We start from the raw sequence: 5,800 nt of genomic DNA on the forward strand, positions 1-5,800 counted from the left end.
AGCAACAGCATTTCTGGCCTCTTCCCAATAGCTGTCACTAGCACCTCTCTCCCAAGCTGTAACAACTAAAAACATCTCCAGACGTTGTCAAATATCTTGGGGAATGGGGAGGATCACCCCCAGTTAGGAACCACTGAGCTAGGGGAATTGTTTAAATTCCTTATTTGGTTGTTTATCCCACTGGCTCCTGCATTAGACAGAATTGAGTTAAGCTGCACTTAGAAAACCCAACTCATGGTGATGAACCAAATAAACCCTTTTCCACTTTCACTTAGAGGAAGTCTAGAGGTGGGCCAGTCGGAGCTCTATCGTCTTCACACGTCTGCAGGATTACCAGGGATCCAGAATCTCTTCCTCCTTTGTGTACGTGGTTGCTTCACCTCTAACATCACATCTGCCTTGCAGACAGAAAGGAGGAGAAAGGTATGTGCCAACTGAGACAGCCACACCTTTTAAAGAGTTTTCCATAGAAGTCTTACCTAGCAAATTCTTGCATATCTCTTTGGCCAGAACTGTGCCATATGGCCATCCCAAACATCAAAGGAATCTGGGAAATGCAATCTTTTCTCTAGGCACATTGCCATCTTAGACAAAACAAGAGTTCTGTAGTAAGGAAAAAGGGAAGAATAGCTTTGGGAGGGCAATTATCAGTCTCAGCTACCCCTCCTAGCCTTGGTTTCTAGGTGCAATGACAAACTCAGCAATCTGTGTACAGGAATCTTCCAGAGGAAGCCAAAGAAACCTCCTGGATAGCAAAGGTGTTTGTGCAAATTTTCCTAATGAAGTCCTCTAAGAGGGGGCTCTTCATCTCTACCTACCAGTTGATTGTTCAAACCAGGGTCAGGTTTTTATTTTATCTTCTTGGAAGTGATTAAATTAAATCACATATCGGGTGGTTAAAAAACAAGATTTTTGAAGACCAGCCTAACCAATATGGTGAAACTCCATCTCTACAAAAAAAAAAAAAAAAAAAAAAAAAAATTATCCGGACATGGTGGCACATGCCTATAATCCCAGCAACTCAGGAGGCCGAGACAGGAGAATTGCTTGAATCCAGGAGGCAGAGGTTGCAGTGAGCCGAGATCGCACCACTGCACTCCAGCTTGGGCAACAGAGCAGGACTCAGTCAAAAAAAAAAAAAAACAACCCACAAACCCACAAGAGTTTTAGAAGGACTACATCTCTCTTTCCCTCCCATCCCCATCTCCCACACTCCTCTGGTACCTACACGAGGCAGTCACATGTCATTCTCATGGCAAGAATTCCATTAAGTGTCTCCTCTGCACACTTGCTACAAAGTCTAAAATGCTACCACAAAAACTCTTTCCTTTGGGTCAAGTGTTACTTCCCCTAGGCGTCTCTCTTTTTTGTTTTAGAGACAGACAGTGTTTTGTGTTTCGCTTTGTCATCCAGGTTGGAGTGCAGTGATGGAATCATAGCTCACTACAGTCTTGAGCTCCCTGGTGTCTCTTAAAATGCCAGTCCCCTCCGACAGAAACAAAAGAGTATTAAATCTTTACTACGTTGGTGTTGATCTTAGTTCATTAGCCCTTTTTCCCCCTTGGAATTCCCAAGCAGCTTTGGGGCTTTGAACCCGTGGGGAAGAAGGAAGAGAAATAGAGATAGCCTATCTGTCCCCAAGAGAAGTGGGGCATCCAGTGGTCTCACCTCCTTTCCCGTAAAGCCACAACTGTAACATCGGCTGGAGGTATTAATAAACTGCTGGTAAGTTTTGGTCCAGCAGACGGCAACTTCGTGACCTTTGAGTTGACTTTGCCTCCCTTTCTCTCCCCACCCACACTTCTCATCCTGAGGATTGAAGATCTGGCTTTCTCGTAATTCGCTCTGACACTCACTCAGGGAATGACACTGCTAGTAAGAGATAAACGCAGAGGATGGCAGGTGGGGAAGTTAACATTCTCCAGGAACCCTCATTTCAATGTGACAGATGTTGACAATGCTGTCTTGTGTCCATTTCTTGCTACACAGGGCCTTCCTGTAGCCTGGGCTTTTCCAGGAGACATTGCTGACCTAGATCAGAGTTGCAAATGGGCAGGTCTCTGCAGTGCCACCCTCAGACCTGGACAAAAGAGGTCTCTGCTCTGAACTCCCCACAATACAGGGACCAGCACTGGCATTCCTCCTTTTGATGGGGCAAAAAGTCCTTAGAACTAAGGAGACACCTATCTAGAACCCTGTGCCCCCCTTTAGACTGTGCTCCACATTTCAAGGTCACCAGAATCTCCTGAGTAACTGGCCCTGGGCTGGCTTCCAGGAGCTGAAGATTCTTTCCTGGATACTTCTTCCCAAGTGTGGACCAGACCACTGGTATGTGCATCTCTGTACTCAAGGGATGGGTCCTGTGGGAGTGAATGTGGACGGAATCTGGTCTTCTAGGCTGGTATGTCTGCCGGCACGAACTGGAGGCTGCTGTAGTACAGGAAGAACCAGGGGAGGGCAAGAAAGCAGCAAGCTGCAGTCTGGTTGCTGCTTCTTTCTCACTACCTTGTATTCATATAAAATTTTGAAGTGTCTAAGAATTCTGAGTTAAAACCTGGCCTTTTAGGTTGTGATGAAAGTATCCTTGTCAAGGAAGAATAAGAGAATGTGTTTTGTTAACAACTCGTAAGCTTGATTTATAACGTTTAAGTATTTGTATTTAGACACATAGGCTGGATGTGGTGGCTCATGCCTGTAATCCCAACATTTTGGGAGGCTGAAATGGGAGGATGACTTGAGGCCAAGAGTTCAAGATCAGTCTGGGCAATATAATGAGACCCTATGGCTCAAAAAAAAAAAAAAAAAAGAAAAAACAAACAAACAAAATAGGCAGAGAGGGATGAAGAAAAGGAAAGGAAGAAAAAAAGAATTGAGAGGTTTCATGTAGAAATTCTGATTTTGGCTTTTCTTGACAAACTGGAAGATATGGCAACCCTAGGCCTAAATTCTCGCATGGCAGCATGAGAGAGAACTGCACACTCACTCCTTAGTTTGCCACATTCTCCACCACTCCCAACTGCCCTACATCCAGGGGATTCCATGCTTTCACAGTGCCTGCCTGTGTAGAAGGCATTTGAGTATGGGTCAACTGGCCCACCAGCCTGAGGGAGCCATCCCTGTCATGAGTAGAAGGCTGGGACACAGCCTGGTTGGTGAAACATCCAAGGTTAAAGCTACAGATGTTCAAATTTGTATTCATGGCTGCCTCTCCAATTTCCCTGAATGGACATGAAGTCAGCCTTGGCACTAGCCCCAGGTTCAACTGTCTGCTACCTCTACCAGGCTGACTAGAAAGGAGAAGTGGAACTGCCTGGGGTCAGTAGAAAGTAGAGAATGAAAGGGGAAGAGAAGTCCTTGCTGAGAGATGGGAACCATGCACGTGAACTCTGCTTTTCTAGTTCTGGCACTGAATGTAATTCAGAAGATGCCGGCACAGGTCATGTGCCTTCTGTGGGGGTTTCTGGGGGAAAATCACAGTGCTAGAGCATGGGTGGAAAGAAAACTCTCTGATCAGAAGAAAGCCTGCCCACGAGAGGCCAGGCCCTGGCAGAGATAGTGGCAAAGAAAGCTGGACTCAAAGTTCTGTGTCTTTAGATGGCGAAAGAAGGCCGGGCGCAATGGCTCATGCCTGTAATCCCAACACCTTGGGAAGCTGAGGTGGGAGGATGGCTTGAGTCTGGGTAGTCAAGGCTACAGTGAGCCATGATTGCATCACTGCACTCCAGCCTAGGCGACAGAGTGAGACCGTGCCTCAAATAATAATAATAATAATTATTATTTTTATGAAAGAAAAATGAATCCTATTTAGCGACTGCAATGTCTGAAGTGAAGATTGACTTCTTTGCTCCTCTCGTTAACAGAGGGGTGGGAAAGAGCTAGACAGATCATTAGCTACCAAAACCTGGTTTCTGAAGGAAATTGAGAAAGCTCCTCCTCATGACACATCTGCCCAGTCCACATGGAGGCTCTGCACTGAAAGGGGAGCCCGTTTTGCCATGTTTCGTTGGGAGACCAAAGGTTACAATGCAAGATTCTGCACTGGGAGAAATGCCAGCACTCAGGGAAGGTCTCCTGGCCTGTCTTCCCAGGCTCTGCATTATGGCGCTCAGCCCAGTGTCCATACCCTAGGCATCCATGGGCACCAGTTTCCCTGGTAAGAGCCCCAAAGATTGCAATGTGCCATCAGAGGCTGTTGGGTTGGGCTCCTCCCGAGGGGCTGTGACTCCACCACCTGCTGGGATGCAGCTCTTCCAAACTTCTATGGTGTTTAATAATCACAATAGCCCAACACTGGCATCATCTGAGAGGGGCAGGAGAGACATGCACAGGGGAGGTCTAGAGTTGAAACTTGGCCTCAAACCGGCCAGAGTGGTTGGCCAGTGGGTTCAGGGGGCACTGACACAGGGAAGCAGGCCTTCTCCTCCCTTCTCCTGTCACCCCATGAGGGCTGCCACTGGGGAGGCAGCAGGCAGAGGCTGTCCCTCTAAAGGACAAATGGATGAGACTGAGGGTGGCTACTGAAGGGGCTCAATCAGGTGGGTGCCTGGCACAATGATCTCTGTTGCTTTTGTCTCCAGCTGGCTCAGCAGGGGCTGTGTGTGGCCAGGTACCGCTGCAGCCATTGCTCATGGGCAGTGGTGTGGGTAAGGCTGTGTCAGGCAGGCCAGCGGGCACTTGGCCTGGGGATCTCTGAAGAGCAGGTGGGTGAAGCATGCTGGTTTCAGGCTCTGCCAAACTGAAGATGACCCTGTGTTTCCTGAGCCATGTGTTGCCCTCAAAGTGCTCAAATGGCAGCCTGAGGAGCCCTGCAGGGACAGGACAAGTCCTGTGCTTTGTGTCACCGCCTTCTAAGGGAGGTGGAGTCTTCAGCAGGACACGTAGACTACTGTCAGAGAAGTCCCTGTGGACCCAAGCTGCATGTTGCCCCTTGAAAGCATTAGGAAGGCATCACCTTTCATGTGAAGGGTGGCCTAGCACAGGGCCTGGTTGCAGTACCCAGAGACTTGGCTGTCTAGGCAGAGCCAGCTGGCTGGGTGAGTGGAGTCATGAGCGGGAGATGAGAAGGTCAACCTGACTTACCACTTCACCAGGCAAGGCCATCCTGCACTGGGCCTTCTCCCGGACTAGGGGACAACCCGCTCATGGGCTAGAAAGCAGTGAAGAATGGAAGGTAGGAAGTCACAGTGAGGGGAGCACGGAAGGACAATCCAGAAGATACCTAGGCCAGGCACGGTGGCTCATGCCTGTAATCCCAGCACTTTGGAGGCCCAGGCAGGTGGATCACTTCAGGTCAAGAGTTTGAGACCAGCCTGGCCAACATGGTGAAACCTTGTCTTTACTAAAAATACAAAATTAGCTGGGCGCCATGGTGCGTGCCTGTAGTCTCAGCTGCTAGGGAGGCTGAAGCAAGACGGTCTCTCGAACCTGGGAGTCGGAGATTGCAGTGAGTGGAGATCGTGCCACTGCACGGAGATCGTGCCACTGCACTGCAGCCTGAGCCAAGAGCTGAGAAATTCTGTCAAGAAGAAGGAGGAGGAGGAGGAGGAGGGGGAGGGGGAGGGGGAGGAGGAGGAGGAGGAGGAGGAGGAGAAGGAGAAGGAGAAGAAGAAGGAGACATTTAGAGGAAGGAATTGAAAGCTTCCCAAGTACTTCAACAAACCATGGAAAAGAGGAGCTATTAGTGGAGTCCCTAGAGCTCTTTGAGGGTACTAGAGTCCAAAAAACAAAGAAGGTCCCAACATCGCAGAATTTAGAGTGTCAAGGGACAGGGTGAAAGAGAGAAACTGCCTTGCCAGACTGG

The sequence above is a fragment of the Papio anubis genome, chromosome 7 (assembly GCF_008728515.1).
Source record: "Papio anubis isolate 15944 chromosome 7, Panubis1.0, whole genome shotgun sequence".
In the NCBI taxonomy this organism is placed as follows: Eukaryota; Metazoa; Chordata; class Mammalia; order Primates; family Cercopithecidae; genus Papio; species Papio anubis.